We start from the raw sequence: 15,909 nt of genomic DNA on the forward strand, positions 1-15,909 counted from the left end.
CTTGCCAGGCAGGTGCTTAGACTACTGAGCTATCTCCTCAATCCCTAAGTTTTTATTTTTACTTGTTAAATATACACATAAAGGGTCAAACAGTTCTAAGGGGCTCATTGAAACAAACAAACAAACAAACAAAAAACCAGTTTCACATACTATCATTGCCCCTTCCCTAACAACAATCTGTTTAAAAGCCACAGCTTTTGGTGGGTATTTAAATCTATATTTTCAAGTATGTTCTCAGTGATTTTCTAGGTTTTCCCCCATTATGGAAAGTGAAGATTTCATTCTCTTGTACCTCTTCCAATTCTCCCAACTGCAGCGCAGCTCAGCGACTTTGGTCATAGAGGCACACCTTGGAAGGATCACCTTTCACATACCTTATTTGCCTCTTTCCTCTGATGGATCCTCTGTGTCCTGAATTCATACTTCCTTTAGTTTACTCTCTTCTTATGGTGAGGAATTTTCTCTCAGCACTCTTCAAAGGAAGGTGTACAGAAGCTAAGTCTTTTGGGTTTTGTTTTGTTTTGCTTATAGATTTTCTTTCTTTCTTTTTTTTTTTAAAAAAGTACCAGGGATTGAACTCAGGACCCTGCACTTGCCAGGCAAGCACTTATTCTACTGAGTTGTCTCTCCGGCTCTTGCTTATAGATTTTTACTACTCTGAAAATGCTTTTGTTCTACCTTCCTGCTAGAGTGATAATTAGGTGGTATACAAAATTCTCAACTGGAAATTGCTTTCCTTCAGAATAAAGAAGTGGGCACTGCTCCACTGCCCACTAGCTTTCCATGTTTTTTTAAGTCAGTCGAAGTCATAATCTTTTGTAATCCATTTTTAATTTCTACAAATATGCAAGAGTGCTTAAATGATCATCTTCTCCCTACCGTTTCATCACTTACCTCTTCTAGACTTCCTAGTGATCCGACGTTGGACACCTTGACCAGGATGCCTGGCAGTCATACTGTTTCCCTACTTCTCCAGAAATTCTTTAGCTTTCTTTTCCAGCCATTCCTCACTCTCAGGGATAAGATCATCTTGAACCTCCAAGAGTTCCCCCCACTTTTTTTAAAATTATTCCTTTTACACAGCCATCAGTTTGTTTCAGGACGACAAAGTGATTTTCCTTTTCAAATTCTCTACTTACATATTGTTTTTAACGGGCACCCTTTGCATGCTTGCTTTGGCTTCTGCTTTCATTTTCAAGGTTTTCATCAGGTACTTAAGGACGTTTCGCTGATCACATTTTGCAGTGAAATGTCAAAAACTAAGAGGACAGCCCGAATAGCAAGTGGGTCTGTCAATCACACTCTGCTACGGTGTGCTGGCGACTTGTTCTGTTGGGGAGACCCTGGTAGAACTTCCTCCTGCAGAGTGAGTTATGCTGCTAGACAGTGACACTCAGATCACCTGCCTACACAGAACAGGCTGTAGGTTAGCACTGGGAGAGCCAAGACAGGCGACAGCTGAGAAGCGGATAAATCTCAGAAGCTGGGAGACCATCTCAGCCCTGCCTGGACCTCATGCCCTTCCCTTGCTGTGCCAGAACTCTCCTAGTCTACAGAGCTTTATGCTCAATAGAGAACAACGTTCCAGTCACGACCTACAGGAGGAAGGGTCCTTGCCAAGTGGAAGGGGAGTGGAGTCTAGTTACATGTTGAACTGGCTTTAAACCAATGCTCTCGATTTTGTTCCATTTTTATCACTGCTTCCATAAAAACGTGCTACTACTTAAACCTGTTGGGGGCTATGAGTTTCATGTCTTTGCCTTGATTTTCCCCTTTATAGCTTTCAATTCAGCTTTCTGATTGATTGATTGATTGATTGATTGATTGACTAATTTGCTGTTTGTTTTTTGAGACAGGGTCTCTTTATGTAGTTCAGGCTGGCCTTGAATTCACTATTTACCCCAGGCTGGCCTTGATCTCAAAACAATCCTCCTGCCCTGAACTTATGGCAATCTTCCCACCTCAGCCTCCCGAGTGCTGGGATCACAAGTGGGACCACACCCAGTAAGACTCAGCTGTCTTCTACATGCAAAGTCAAGTGGACTAATACTCATCCATCTAAGGGCCGGCCAAATAGCTCAGCAGATTAAAGCGCCCGCAAACAGGCTCAGGGACCAGGAGTTCGATCCCCAAGCCTGCCGTGCTGGTCCCACCTCCCAAGGCACACTGAGATAGCAATTTGAGACTGGGTGTGGTGGTGTAAACCCATAATCCCAGCTCTTGGGAGGCTGTAAACAGGTGGATCCCTATAAGTCTGATCTAGTAGTGAGATCCTGAACACCCTGTAAACCCCTCCCTAAAATACAAAAAAAAAAGAAAGAAAGAAATCCTCATCCATCTACATACTTTATAGTTTTCATGGGCACTGGCAAAAAATCTCAAGCCAAACACCAAACATGTCCTCAAAGAAGATCTCAAATACAGAAAATAAATGATAAAAAAAAGCCCACGTGTGTGTGTGTGTGTGTGTGTGTGTGTGTGTGTGTGTGTGTCTGTGTCTGTGTCTGTGTGTGAGCATGCGCGTGTGCATTTGGTTGTAATATCTTCTTCTTGCCCATTCATTTTGTTTCTGGGGTTGATGCATTTTTAAAGGTTCCTTTACCATTATTTTAGTGTGATTTTGGAAGAGAGCATTCAATCTGCCATATTTATCTGCAATTCTTAAGCTACTGGGTATTTTTTTTTCTGATTTCCATATCACTTTATCCTATTTCTGTAAAATATGGCATACATTCAGAGAAGTACATAAAACATATTTTTACAGTTTAATGAATAATGATGAAGCACAGCCTTGCATAACCATCACCCAGACCTAGAAACACAACACTGATGTCCCCGGCAGCCGTGTCCCATGTGTCACCCCTCCCCGTTACAACCCTATCCTTCCTCCCTGTTACACTGGACAGCTTTCTCGTCACTGGGACAAAATACTCAACACCCACAACTGCACAGACGAGAGGCTTGCTTAGCTCATGGCTTCAGAGCTTTCAGTCCTTTCTCAGCGGGCCCCACGGCAGGAGCATGGCAGCAGAGTGTGGCCAAGCAAAGCTGCTCCTTCATGGCAGCCAGGAACAGAGGATGATGGAAGGTCACTAGAAGCCAGGGGCCAGGGACCAGACAAAGTCCCCAAGGTCACGTCCCCAGGCACATCCAGAAGTGTGGTTTACTCATCCCGCAGAGGAGCTGAAGTCAGTGGAACTGACGAACAAGATGAACCATCAGAGTGTCCATATCTCTACCATCCACTAAACCTATATCCTCACTTTTCCATATTTTAACAGTTACATATGTTACCTTAAAAATGGCTCAGTCTTGCCTTCTTTTAGCTTAAATGAATGAAATCCCATTGAACATATTCCTTCAGTTTCCTTCTTTCATCTAACCTTATATTCATCAGATTTGTGTCGAAATACTTGGTTTTTTTAGTATCTCTATCCTTTAAGGAAAAATATTTTATGACATTAATAACAAAATTGAGAGGCACTGGGGTGCTATGGAGGTGGCATGTAAAAAAAGGGAAGTTAAATAATTTGCTCAAAGTTTAAGAGAAAAAATCCTCAGATTCGAAAATATTTCTCTCTTAAGTGTGAAACATAATCACACTTTTCAAAACAAGAGAAAAGCATCCCTGAGAAGGCTTTCTAGGGATGTCTGGCTGATCCTCCCACCTCGAGGAGGTCTACATCGATCCAAATGACCAATCTCAGGCTAGGGGCAATGCCATAGCCCTGTATTTGAGAGGATCGCAAGTTCAAGGCTCACCTGGGAAACTTAGTGAGCCCTTTTCTCAAAGTAAAGTAGAAAGGACTAGAAGTCATCAGCTGAGGGGACCGTTGTGCCTTTACTTTCTCCCTGGGGACCTTCACTGGCTTCAGCCTAGGAGCCCAGAACCCTCAGGAAAATCCAAGACTAAGATGCAGGACTCTCAGTCCTGGGCCTGAATCAGAAGCTTTCCTTCCTCTGTGACTTCACCGTCCCCTGCTAAGTGGGTTCCAGATGGCAGCCACAGCCAGCCATGCTCACACGAGAAGGACTCTGGTCTCATGGAAGGAGGCAGCTCTGTGTAGATACAGTAGCCTTCTTTTATCACTGGGCAGACTTTTCTGAGGAGCCACCTTTCATTTGCAGTCAGATAACCCAAGAGCTCAGCCTGCCTTTCCAGGCTGAGCCTCCCTGTACCACGGCCAGCTTCGAAGACCAGGCTAACAGGGGACAGAGGGTTTCTTGGCTGTTTGTTTTTTAAGTAGGGCCTATCGCTGAGGGGGAATGACTAAGCTTCCTTTTGTCAGGAAAAATCCAAGATTTTTAAATGAAGAAGCTAAAGAAAAAAAAAATCCACTGGGAAGGCCTATTGTTGGATTTAACAGGAGAAATCTCTTCAGTCAGAGAAGAGGCCTCAGGAATGTCCTTGGGGAAAAAGGGGAAGACTTACTTCTGTCTTCATTTTAAAAGAATGCTAACCCAGTATTCTGACAGAGGAAACAGAATCCAGACACAGCAAAAGAAATATCTGAGGACAGCTGGAAGTGTAAATTAACTTGGTGGAGCTGGGCAGAATTGCAGGATGATCATTATTATCAACGTTATTATTTATGTTTCCTGTAGATATTTTGTCTGTTTGAGATTATTTTATTTTTTATCATTTAGCTTTTCAGTTAGTATTTTCATTACACTTTATTTTTGCAATATTAGGCAAGCGCTTCACCACGGAGCCCCGCCCCCGCCCACTATTTAATATTCTGCCAGAGTACATTCTGCACACCTTCTTCATGATCTATACCTATGTGCCTCCAAGTGGAGAAACGAGGCCACACTGCCTTCATATTCCAGGAAGGAAAATTAAGGGATTAAAAAAGTGGAAGACATCTCAGCGCAGGGACATCTCCGTCACATCCTCCACCGGAGGACTCAGAAAAGTTACAGTTTGGAGTCCCTGCAGCCCAATCAATACAGACCCTAGCTCCTCCTATATTAAACAGTGAGCAAGAAATCCACCCAGCTGTCCCCTACCTTGGTCAAAACTGGCCTCCAGCTACAGAAGGACAAGCACTGAGAGGTTTCACTGAGGCAAGATGCTTAGAACAGTACAATTCACAGAGACAGAAAAGAGAACGGAGGTTGTGGTGGACCAAGGCAAGAAGGAAACGGGGAATCCTTGCTTAAGAGGTTCAGAGAGTTATTGTACAAGATGAAAGATAGTTTTGAGGATGGATGTGATGACAGCTGTACACAATGTGAGTGTACTTAGTGCCACTTAAGTGTACAATTCAATGTGGTTAAAACAGCAAATGTCATATTACATACGTTTAATACCACAGTAAAAGTGGCCTCCTCCTCCTCCCTAAAATGGAAAAAGAGTTATGTAAGTAGGACACTTCTGGGAGATTCCTCTTAAGGACAATGGCCAGCTTTTCAAGCAAGTTGTAATCAGCTCTGTTCCGAATACCAGATAGAGACTAGATCCAAAGGGGAACCAACTGTGGTGCTGACTCACTGAACATGAAAAGTGATAACCAAAGTTAGTTCAGATGCGAGGCACTGCCCAGCCGGCCCTTCACCCCACTGGCCTGGCCAGCCTGAGCACCTGCTTGATGGGCCACTGCTTTGTTGTTACTGATTTTCTGGAACTAACTTCTTCACCTCCACTTCAACTTGAATCCTTCTGTTACCACTTCCAATGTCTAGGAGAACACAGTCATAGCTACACAACACAAAGGGATCTGTGAGGGCGACCAATCTTTCCTGTGTGTACACCAGTCCTACGTGTAAGACAGAACTGCGACAGGAAAGGGAAACACTGTACAAACCTCATTTAAATCTGCCGTCCTGTCTTTCTCAAGTCATTTGAACTTGATCATCTTATCTAATTGAAATCTTTTGGTTTTTTATATTTTTGTTGTCTTAAAAAAGTTCTCAATAAGTCAGTTATAATGTATATTATAAATTGAGCTGCGGTTAACAAGAGACCAAAAGAGCAGGAATTCATACATGTGCTTCATTTATTACGAAAACCACCAATTATCGATGGCCAGGCAACTTCTGTCCATTGCCCTGCCATCCCTGGGCCGCCCTATTGGTCGGCCCAGTCCAACACGCCCCATCGTCATGACTGCATCTGCATTAACAGAAGGAAGAAAGGGAACAGGGTGGCCACGCCTTTCGTTGGGAGGGCATACAGCAGTTCCACTGACATGCCACAGGCTCGAGCTGACTCGCACACATCCTCCTTCAGCCACAGGGGAGGGAGGGGGCTGCAGTTATTCGTTCCCGGCAACAACGGTATACTCTGCTGAAACTTCGTTACTACAAAAGCTTCAGAGGTCAGACTCTGCCATGAGCAGGGGCTGCACCATCTGCGGCATGAACACACTCCCCGTGCCACGTGCACCGCAAGGGGGTCCACTGTGACGTGGTCATGGCTCTCTACAGAGCCGCAAGTCTGATGCTGTCCTAAGATTAGCTGGTCCACAACCATTAGCAACAAGAGATCACGCTCCAGCCTTCTCCTGCAGACCGGAGCGCTAAGAACTTCAGGGCTTAATATCCACCGGGTCGGCTGCTTGTAAGTCATCCTGGGGCTGCTGCACCGCTGCTAGGTCTAGGTCTCCGTGAGGCAGCACAGGTTGAGGACATACCTGACAGGTAACGAGCTTCGGAAATGGGCCTCTGTTCAAGAAGTGGCTCCCTCCCCTACTTTAGCAGAATGGATTCCAGAGAGTTCACTGGCCTATGTATTTGGGATAGAAGAAGACAAGCTTAATGCGTGTCCCAGAGTGGCCTGGTGTCATTTCTACTTTTCTGTAGTCATCTCATCATGACGGAGGTCAAGACAAGGTATAAATCTCCCTCCTTCATCAATACAAAGCCATTTCCGCAAGGCTGGCTCTCTGCCTGGCTTCACGACTCATTCTGTGACAAGTGCTTGTTCTCTGGCGGGGCCGTGCCCAGCCTCCTGGCCAGATCCCTTAGCCTGGCTATGGAAATGGATGTGATAGGGCCAGAATCCAAAGCCGTGAGCCTTTTAGGCAGAGTTGCTCCTGAAAATGGAAAGACTATTTTTGGTTCTGCTACTCCAAACCTATGTAAATGTCTTATGAGTGATGAACGCAGCTTGAAGTCTATAGAATGGTCCTGCACCAGACACCCAGACTCCCCTTCTAAACTCCATTTTCTAGCTACCACCAGTCAGCCAGAAATGCTTGCAAACAACACTGGTCGTGGTACAAGGAGCTTCACCTTTATTTAGACCTGAACAAAAGCTATCTTAGCCTCCAGATTTTCCCTCTGTAAAGTCAGATAAGTTTTCTTCTGGCTCCAGTAATCCATAGCCTCCACTCTCCTACAGTTGAGTTTGGTAGAGTGTGTTGGGAACCAACCGCAAGAGAGCTCAGGAGAACTCATGAAATCTGTGAATATTCCTCACCCTTCTCCATATCTGCGAAAAACAGACTAAGAGTGAGCCAAACCGGACATCAATCAACTGTAACCAAAGACCATGTGGGACACTAAGGTGCAGGCTGCCCTGGGCCATTTGTACCTGCTCACAGGTAATGTTCATACTGAGTTTTATATCTCATCTACCCTAGAAGTCTTATCCGAGAGCTCTGAGCATCAAGCAGCACTCTTCAAATGCGTAACAAGAGATTGCTCTTAGATCAAGAAAGTAAGAGGTAGAGATAGCTCTCCATGTGGATTTTTCAAAGAAGGTGCCAATTTTAACACATGAAGCCAATCTGGCTCTTTAGCTCTGCTGGCTATACAAATTCCTGACCCTCTGACTGAGCTGACATTCCATTCATCATGGGTTCTAATTCCCAGCTCCATCCACAGCCCTGCTTTGAGATCTGCACAGCCTGGAGCCCTCAGGTACCCAGGGAAAGTTGGTCCTCCTTACCTACAGTTGGCTCTCTTAAAACCAGGTCCTTCCACCTGCCTTTACCTGAAAGAACCTCTCTATCCCTGTATTCCAGGCTACTGTCTCTTACTGAAGGACAGCCCTTGCCTAAGAAATTCTCTGGGATGGCGACAATAAGTAGGAAAAACAAGATACTGTTTGCACTATCACAAATATCTGAGATAACCAAATTACAAACTGGAAGGAGTGATTTTGGTTCACGGTACTGGAGGTTCTAGTCCATGACTACTTGGCCCCATTCCTTCGAGGCTGTGGTGAGGCAGCACATCATGGTGGGAACACACAGTGGAGCAAAATCACTCACTTTAGGAGCCAGGAAGCACAAAGGGAACAAAAATGGTGGCAGGGCACTGTGCCCTTCAAAAAGATACCCCCAGTGACCTAAAGACCTCCACTGAGCCCCACCTCTTGGAGGTTCTATCACCTCCCAATAATACCGTCCTTGGGGCCAAATTTTTAATACACGGGCCTTTGAGAAACATTTAAGGCCCAAACAATAGCACTGCTAATTGCCTGAGAAGGCAGCAGTCTGCTCTCTGCTACTATGAGAATTTCCATAGCCAGGATTTTCCTACAGCCTTCAGCTTTCCCAAATGCTCTCAATAGTAATGAATCTTCTAATCAACATACTAAATGGTTGTTTGCCCTTTTTAACATCAGTCCGGGAGAAGAGACCATGACATTTCCCATGATATTTTGCCAGGCCTCTCTTTCTTTTGGCTTTGAGCCTAGAATGGATGGATGCACTCAGCTTGATTCTTCACACGCGCCCGAGCCGGAGTCTGAACACGTGCATTTATCTGCACACTTCCGCAGGGTCAAAGGAACAAGCACAAAACTTCAGAAGGGGTCAAAGCTGCCCTTCTTCCTCTGCCCCAGGGATCTGAATGCCCCTTGTGAGTTCTCAGAGTAAGCAAACTCATCACTGTGTTCATCAACTTTACATTGGCCCCAAATGTCATCTTGTCAAGTTTCTTCTGCTGCTCAGAGACCACCAAGACATTTGCCAAACAGACGGCATCACGCCTCAAATCTGTACAGATGACGCTAGGAAGAATCCATTCTATACAGAACCTAGACAGCAGCCTGCTTTTCACCCTGTCTGAGCCCCAGGCAGCAGGAGCGCTAAGGCGCTCCCTGGAACCCCAGGGAGCGAGGCCTTACTTGCTCTCCCCTGTGGTCTCAGGCACCAGAACATCTGTCCTCCTTCCTAACCCCCTTTTCAAAGTTATATCCAGCCACGCAGGAGTATAAAATATTCTTTTGGAAAGAACAAAGGCTTGTTCCTCTGGATGCTCAAATCATCTCCTCCAGCTCCGAGGTGTGTGACCCGAGCCAGGTTACCCTGTCACTGAATCTACTTCCCTGCTTGCTCGTTGGAGCCGACATGCTCCTTGCAGAGCAATGATAAGGATTAAAGATCAACAACTAAAGTTTGTGGTATGCAATATATACTCCAGGATCCTAGTAGTCATTATTAACATGACTACAGGTACTGGCAGCTAAGGGGAAGACAGATGAACCACGGAGCCCCTCGATGACGAAGCACTCCCCAAACCCTGCAATCTTCACGCTACCACACATTCGGATGCCTCTGTGCCCATAAATGGGATCGATATCTCTCTGACAGACCTTTTCCATGCAATATTTTAATGCAAAAGACAGCATTCCAAGAACTGTCAGGCAGGAAGGAGTTCGATTCACAAGAGATTTATCCAAGATTTCTGCAGCCACATTCACAACTGGCTTGCTACAGAGTAATGTATTTTGGGTTTTCCTCCACCTCTACCTCAAAAGCCCTTCCAGAGATTTCTTTATGACTTTATAATGTTAATTCTTTCCAAAATTTTTAAAAGATTTGACAGGTTTTAGACATGTCTCTGTATGTGCATACATGTATGTGAATATACAAACAATAAAAACGCGTCCTACAAGTTGGATAACTATATTCCTACTCCTAGCATCCACCTAACTATTACCAGACGTTTCTGCAGCATACTGCTTTCCAGGGCACCCTGTACAGTTAGTGGTGGTAATCCCAGGATTAGGAATTAGGAACATGGAAAGGCAAGTTCTAAAGAGTGAATTTTCCGGGGCTGGTGAGATGGCTCAGTGGTCTAAAGCACCTACTTAGAACAAGCTTAGCAAAGCACAGGGACCGCGGTTCAATCCCCCAGCACCACATGCCAGCCAGCCCCGCCCCCTGGTGGGCTGAGCTGGCCACACACACACACACACACACACACACACACATAAATAAAATAAAAGAGTGAATTTTCCAAAATAATTTAGTTGCTTCCTATTTAATTACCAAAGGGGGGTATCTCCCAAAAGGCTTGAGATAGTTGAAGGAGGACTCTCTCCACTCTCTAATGCACATTTTTTCTCTCTCTAACCAGGACACAATATTTCCAATCATTTCCTCTCACACTCTCTTATCCTAGAACACACCTTTTCCTCCCTTTGCCTTTCTCTTTCTGGTCTCTCTCTTGATCTTTTCCCACAGTCTCACCTTTCTGCCTTCTCTACGAATAACTAAAATGGCAGAAGCGAACACTTGTCATAAAGAGGCAACAGGTCTCTAGAAAGTATTTACTAACAGCATTTTGGTGATGCCTGGTATCATTGAAGCCAAGTCTGGTTGGCCCGTAGGTGGCATTTCACTCCCCAAATCTGCCGAAAGACACTGTCAATCATTTTCTCACCGCACTATCGACATAAAGAAACAGTGGTCTGGAAGGGAGCCTGGCCAGACTAACAGCTGAATTTATTTCCACCTCCAACCTATAGAGGTGGAAATAAGCCACGCACTTTTCTTTTCCCTTTCTTTCTGGTCAGCCTCATGTCTTAAAATTTAATCTGAATTGCTCGACCCTTTGGAAGCCTTCAAAACACTAAACAAGCAGATTCCCACATTTAGGGGTTTCCACCCTCTCCTGGTGACCAGTCTGCTGTAATTTCACTTGGCACTATCTTCCTCCTTTGATACCTAAATTTTATAGGTCTAGCTAGAGAAGTAGAGCTAGGACACAGGTGACTGCAGTGAAATGAGTGGCTTATGACAATAGAAGGGTAAGCTGGTCCTTGGCACTAGCCCCGCCTTGAAAGAAGCAGGTATTCCTGACCCTGAAACATTTACCTTCTTCCCTTCAGGCCTGAGGAATCAAAATCACGTGACTGTGAAACCCCTTGCGCTGCAAAACAAGAGATGTGCCACGGGCCGTGGGAGATTAAGCTTACGATGTTCCGATGTGCTGTCCAGGGAGCAGGTTAACAGACTGAGGAACTGAATGTAAAAGGCAATCTTTTGAAGCTTACGAGGGAAGTGGATAATTAAAGGTTATCAATGAGCAGAAACATGGAAAGTCTTCCCAGGGTGCTCTGCTTTTTCCTACATTCTGCCTTCCCTTAGGCCAAAGTACGGCCTCTGCTGCCCAGGTTGCTTTTTTCAGAAACTCCAGGCCTGGACGGCCCCTCACCCAGCTTCCCACAGCACAGCACCGATTTCCCCTCCTCCCACCCTGGAGGAGAGAACTGGTACCACCACTTATCTTTATGCAAGCGTCCCAACCCCAACCACAATGTGTTTTATGTCCCTTGCAACATACCACGTGCTGTTCAATAAATATTTATTTGATTAATGATGTGAATACAACGACAATTTTCCCTCTTACGCTTTTGACAGCCACGTTCAAGTAGCTCTTCCTAAATGAAGCATTTCCTGACTACGGGTGCAGAATTCTGGAACAAGAAAGACCCAGAGATTCTCTCAATTGCAATTCCATGGCCTCCTAATTGTTCTTGTGTCCTCAATCTGATCAAAGGCCACAATCGTGCCCTGGTCTTTCTTTACTTGATTCCATCCTGCCAAACACTGCAAATTTCTAGCACTGTGACAGAGTGGAGTGGTGATGCTACGAACCTCTACTTCGTCACCACCCCTGGTGTTGAATTAGTAGGCACTCAATAATAAAAATAACAATACTTTCCATTTCAATAATGTGATACAGTTTTTCAAAGAGCTTTTAAAAACATTATCTCTAATGAGATAATGTTCCTCAAAAAAAGCCTAACGTTAAGTAGGTGTAATTAGCTCTAAGTAACACAAAAAACTGAGGCCCGGGAAGGTTAAGTGACTTGCCGAGGGCAGAGTGCCCGGTTAGCTTTTCTGGTCTCAGCTCAGCACTTTCCTCTGCTCTGCAAGGCATCTCCAGATGCTTCCAAACATCCTCAGCACAAACTATTAGGCAAATTGAGGCAAGAAGAAGAAATGCCGGGAAAATCTACACTTTCCACCAAATCACATGCTTAGAAATTCCTGATATTAACAACCACTGAGGTCGAGCTAGAGCTGTCCGCAGAAGCTTGTGAACTTTGGAGGCCAGTAGGTGCCCTGTCTTTGACAACTGGGTGTCCCTTGTCCAGTGCCTGGAACACAGCAGACACTTAATACATGGTAGCTGAATGACCAAAAGATGGAAACAATCAGTGAACAAGCAAACATAGGAATAAACCTATTACCAAGAATGGATTTCAAATCTAAAGGAATCCATGAATTTAAGAAATGCTGGTCTCCATTTATACAATTATAAGTATCTGAGCTAAAACTGCTCTACCACAAGCAAAGACACACAGAATAAACAAATACTTACCTTACTTAGCTCCAAAAAGTCAAAATTAAGACTCTTACATTGAAAAAAAAAAAAAAAGAATCAGAAAAAAAAAAATTACTCAAGCAGAAAACTCTCATGCTCCCAGAAGGGTACACTAACTATATAAGAAAAAAAAAATGTTTTTACAGAAATAAACAAGCTTAGGGGCAGCCAAATAGCTCAGTGGATTAAAGTGCCTGCAAGCAGGCACAGGGGACAGGGTTTGATCCCCAGGCCTGCTATGTCAGCCCAGCCTCTGGCGCACACTGAGAAGGCAACTGAGACTGGGCACAGTGATGTGCGCCTATAATCCCAGCTCTTGGGAGGCTGTAAACAGGGAGATTACTCTGAGTCCAATCTAATAGTGAGACCCTGAACACCCTGTAGACCCCTAAAATTAAAAAAAGAAAGAAAGAAGGAAGCTTTACTAGAAATGGCTATGCACAGGAGAAAAACAAAAGTTTTCCCAGCATCTCCCCAACAGGTAAAACCACCCCTTTCAAAGGTATGGACGTCTTTGGTAAAGGATGGAGTTTCCTGTTTAGCCTCCTCTCCAGTGTAGTGCCGCCCTCCCGCCTGCCCCTAACATCACACAGAGCGCAAAATCTGCTCAGCTCACTCCCAGGTTATATTGCCTGTGCTCCTCCCATGGTCCCCTGGTCCCTGAGGACAGGTGGGACCCCCCTCCCAGCACTCATCTCTGTCCCCACGCAGACATCTCTCCTCCTCACTCTTCATCCTCTTACTCAGCAAGGCCCAGCTCCTCTGAGCTAGGGATCACTTCAGCCCAGAAAAAAAAAAAAAAAAAAAAGGCAACCAATCCCCACACATTCCTGTCCAGTCATAATCAAAGAGCAACAACCTTTCCCACCCACCATGCAATAAAGTAATCATCAGTTTGGGGTTTGTCTGTTCAGTAGCATAAGTAAAATATCGATTTAAAGCAAATGAAGGGGGCTTGTGGGGTAGCTCAGTTGTTTAAAGAGCCTGCTTGGGCAAACTCAATCAGGCCCAGGGGACCACAGTTCGATTCCCACCTCCACATGCTAAACCAGACCCACGCTTAAGGCAGCCTGAGGCAGCCAAAATAAATAAATAAATAAATAATAATAATAATCCTAAAAACAAATGGAGTCACCCCCAAAACATAAATATTTTACTGGCCAGTTATTGAGTGATTAATTACTTCAATTAGATGCTGAATATGTTTTCCTTAGACAGAAGATGCCCTTCCATGGTGGGAGCTACACATGCGTTTTGGTAAACACTACTGAGTATTCTATTTATTAGGTACTCAATATACTTTTATTGAATGAATGAATGAATAAATGCAGAATGAATAAACCCCAGAATGTTCTTTAGACTGAACTTGTAAAGCTTCATGTTTCTGGGTCAAAATCAGCCTCTGGCAGGGAACTGCATCTTCTCTTTCCTCACCTGGAACCCGCTCCCACCTGCTGTCCATCCCATCACTTCATCCAATCATTCAAGGCCTCACTATTGCCACGGAAACCTCTACTGTGCCAGCTCATGCTCTATGCTTCCTTCCCGGCCTTCTACTAATTACGTGACATTCAGAGAAGGTCAGATGAGCCCTTAGTGCCCCATAGGTCAGCATTCTTCTTTCTTGATGCCCACCCAGAGGCAATGACTCCCCCTCACAGCCGGGCGTGTCCACCTCTGTGTGTGCCAGCCTGCTTGGTTACCGTGGCATTCCTTCCAGACGCTGCCAGGAACCGCTGATCATAAATGTCTAGGCAAATGTCCTCAGGCATTAAAAGTAAATGTCCAACTTAAAAGTAAACTATAAAAAATTAAAATTAAATAAAGATGCAACTTACAACATGTCAGTAGGTATTGGGATAGAGCTGGGAAAATGAAAGCCAAATCCAAAGGTAGGCAGATCTGGGTTGGTGGAGTCAGAGAAAAGCACAGTGTAACTTGACAAGATACCACAGCTGCTGGGAGTCAGGGAAGCTGACGTTCGTGGCCTTCTCAACACAGTCTTTTAAATATAAAATTTAAGAGGGCATAAGGCAGGACAAGCTCCAACATCTTCTTAATTTGCCCTCTTTCTGACTGATTTCTGAAGATCATTTGTGTCCTCTTTCCTTCCCTTTGGGGTCTGAATTTGGTGCTATCGGTGGCTTATATTCTACTGCATGCACGGACAGAATCCACACAGCATCAGGAAAGACCTTAGAGATCAACCAAGGCCCCCAGTTACAGCCAGGAAGCCGAGGCCCCGCCAGCAAAAGCCGTCTGCCAAAGGCACGGAGCTGAGTCCGGGAGTGCGGGCTCTGGGTTGTGGCCTCCAGGTGCGGGCACAGTGCCTCACCCCTGGGAAAGCTGCCACCGTGCTTCTAGCCTGCGTCCTCCTCTGTCGAAGTCCCTCGTACCCCTTCTACTGTGCCCACTTGTTGAGAGATTAAGCAGGCGATGCGTGGAAAGCAGAGCTGCAGCAGCAGCGGCACTCACTACATTGGGCGTCCTCCCCAAGGTCACCTTTCCAGGACGTGGCTGACCCTGGAACAGACCAGGGACCTCTGAACTCAGCGCTGCCTTCACTCCACCTTAGTCTTCTGTGAAGCCAGCAGCACTCCCCAAGTGAAAGACGGGCAAGAAGGGGCAATGGCCCCAATATAACCCCGGAGCCTGTCCCTGCCGTCCTCCTGGGAACCAGGATGTCACAGTTCACCTGGGAATGACCACTGCCAGGCCAGGACAAAGGAATGAGGACATGCACACTGCTTTCACCCTCCTTCCAGAAGGGTGGAGAATGAGTGCTTCCAGAAAACAGAAACCTGGCCTTTCCGGAGCTTGCGCCCCATGCTCCCTCACCTCCTAAAGCCCAAACTCCCCAGGCCAGGGCCCCTGAGAGGCCCCTACGGAGCAGGCTGACCCTGCGAGGCCTCGCAGCCCCTGTGGGTAGAGTCCGTACAGTCCATTACGGGATGGCCAGAAAGGTTTCCCTCATGAATAGGAGTGAAAAGAAGCAGTCGAGTAAGTGAAGGCTTGGTCACCCCAGCATATGGCGATACAGGAAAACCTGCTCCACAGGACCCAGCTGCATATTCCTTATGCATTTAGACAGGTCCCTTGGACGCAATTCTGTGACTGAACTTCCCTTCCAAAAGCAATAGCTCGCCCTTTCTACGTTTGCTTCTCTCCATGAAATCTACCCAGGCCAAAGGCAACCATATAAATATAAACACACTCTCAGAATGCTAAACAAAAACAGCAGCTCGCACCTTTCTCACTAAGAAAAGCTCTCTTCTAGACACTTCCTGCTTCTCTGGAGGCTAACCGACTGGGCCAGACCACAGCTGACAGGAAACCCAA

At 45.6% G+C, this 15,909-nt stretch overlaps 1 protein-coding gene across 35 annotated transcripts in view; it reads right to left on the reverse strand.

Moving 5' to 3' along the window:
• The window catches only part of Cacna1c (calcium voltage-gated channel subunit alpha1 C), a 752,474-nt gene that overhangs the window by 559,485 nt on the left and 177,080 nt on the right, over positions 1 to 15,909 (reverse strand). The gene's annotated exons all lie outside the window — the stretch shown is intronic.

The sequence above is a fragment of the Octodon degus genome, unplaced genomic scaffold, assembly GCF_000260255.1.
Source record: "Octodon degus isolate 3935 unplaced genomic scaffold, OctDeg1.0 scaffold00104, whole genome shotgun sequence".
NCBI lineage: Eukaryota > Metazoa > Chordata > Mammalia > Rodentia > Octodontidae > Octodon > Octodon degus.